We start from the raw sequence: 2,188 nt of genomic DNA, 5'->3' as shown, positions 1-2,188 counted from the left end.
GACTATTGCTTAATTTTGTTGACAGCTGTTCTTGATTCGAACTCTGGAATAATTACTTCGTCTTCTTTGGTGAAGGAATTTAGGAAGGCTGTGCTTAGTAACTCTGCTTTAGCAGCACTGTCGCTTATAGTATTTCCATTGCAATTGCACAGAGCAATGTTTTGTGAGCAGAATAAAATTTCCAGTGGTAATCTTAACTGTTTTTTCGACGTTATTTTACCAGTTAACTAAAAACAGGAAAGCCTTGAACCCCTTCCACTAAATTTAGTTAGTATTAAGATTCTTTTAGAGGGAGTGCAGTGGAGCTGACGCTGAAATCATTAAGTATTTGGTTATATCATCGCTAGTCTCACTGAACTCTTCTGAATTCTACATGTCATGTGTGGTCTGGCATCTTCTTACCAGCAACAGGTCCAGGTTCAAACTAGTCAATTCCCTAAAAAACACACTCAGAGCGCCGTTGCCAAAAGTGGTAGGGAGACACGATATAGAACAAACAGACACCACCATGAATGTCAGGAGGTTCGAATCCTGCCTAGGGCATGGATGTGTGTGATGTCCTTAGTTAGTTAGGTTTAAGTAGTTCTAAGTTCTAGGGGACTGCTGACCACAGATGTTAGGTCCCAAAGTGCTCAGAGTCATTTGAACCATGTCTTCCGAGTAGGCCTTTTGTTGTCGTCCGGTCATTGGCGGTTTGTACATGGCCGTCAACTGGCCGAGTCGAAGTCGATATCTTCATCCTCAGGGCCGCCCGTGGCGCCAGTGGAACTCGCTCAAGTGGCGAGTCTCCATGGTACTGGCGCCAGCTGGCATATTCGGGCCTGTGGTGCTTTTGCCCTGGCTGTGTCTTGTTTGGACTACACAGCAGGTCCGACACACCGTTTTAGTCTATCGAGAAATTTCAGATCAGCGTTCAGTTATCTACAGAGTGAAAATTCATTCTGGAAACTTCCCCAAGAGAATGTCTACGCCATGTCTCCGTAAAATCCTTTCTACCAGGAGTGCTAGTGTCACAAGTTACGCAGGAGCACTTTTTTGCAGTGTGAAACGTAGGGGACCATGTACTGGCGGTACTGAAGGTGAGGGGGACGGACGTGATTCGTGATTGGGTAGCACAGCCTGTGGGGTGTGAAATTTGCACGTTAACACCTCTTTCCGAAGTGTACCAATGACTCTCCTGTGGTGTGCATAGACAAACTCTGAGTCTGAGATATTATTATTGGGAGTAGTGGCAAGTGAACAGTTGTTGAGAGGAATCGGAAGAGATCGGACGGAGCCTGAGTTGGAGAGCAGCCGCGCGACATGAGAGGTCGCAGCTGCCGTTATCGGGCCGGTAGTGCACGAAGAGACTTGGGTGACAGATGAGGATTTTTGGTAATTTGCCTTTTTTGGTTGCACGTAATTGTTGCTTGCTTGCGTACTGGAGGGGTTTTGTCAGATTGATGTCTGCACACATTGAAAGTAATATTCATACCTTTGTTATGCCCAGAGATGTGTTTATTGAGTACTGACATTGTGGGATAATTAAGGTCTGTTTAAAGTTTGTCAGTGGGAACGGCCTTGCCGCAGTGGATCGACCGGTTCCCATCAGATCACCGAAGTTAAGCGCTGTCGGGCGTGGACGGCACTTGGATGGGTGACTATCCGGGACGCCATGCACTGTTGCCATTTTTCGGGGTTCACTCAGCCTCGTGATGCCAATTGAGGAGCTACTCGACCGAATAGTTAGCAGCTCCGGACAAAGAAAACCATCATAACGAACGGGAGAGCGATGTGCTGACCACATGCCCCTCCTATCCGCATCCTCATCTAAGGATGACACGGCGGTCGGATGGCCCCGATGGGCCACTTGTGGCCTGAAGACGGAGAGCTCTTTAAAGTATGTCAGTGTTCAAATGATCTATTTTGCAAATATGGTGAATTACAGTCTTCATTGTTTTCTTATACGATTTAAGTATTATTGACCAAATCTTCCTTGATCATTCAATTTACATATATAAGAAAAATATGGCAGTAGTTAGTGCAATTATTATGACCATGCATTGCACTCTTCATGAAACGTTGTATTACTTCTGAAATATTTTTACCGTGTTGCGGATCACACAGTTGCAGCGGCAGGACGAGGTAGCTTGCCTGTTACGTACAGGATCACTGCAGTACACTTGTTAGGAGTTGTTAATATTTCAGG

The 2,188-nt window shown here is 45.7% G+C and overlaps 1 pseudogene; it reads left to right on the top strand.

Moving 5' to 3' along the window:
* Positions 1-1,550: 1,550 nt before the first annotated feature.
* LOC126279277 (5S ribosomal RNA) lies at positions 1,551-1,668 on the top strand (annotated as a pseudogene).
* The last annotated feature ends 520 nt before the right edge of the window (positions 1,669-2,188 follow it).

The sequence above is a fragment of the Schistocerca gregaria genome, chromosome 6, assembly GCF_023897955.1.
Source record: "Schistocerca gregaria isolate iqSchGreg1 chromosome 6, iqSchGreg1.2, whole genome shotgun sequence".
NCBI lineage: Eukaryota > Metazoa > Arthropoda > Insecta > Orthoptera > Acrididae > Schistocerca > Schistocerca gregaria.
Note: the sequence above shows the minus strand (reverse complement) of the source record. Positions and strands in the feature narration are given on the sequence as shown.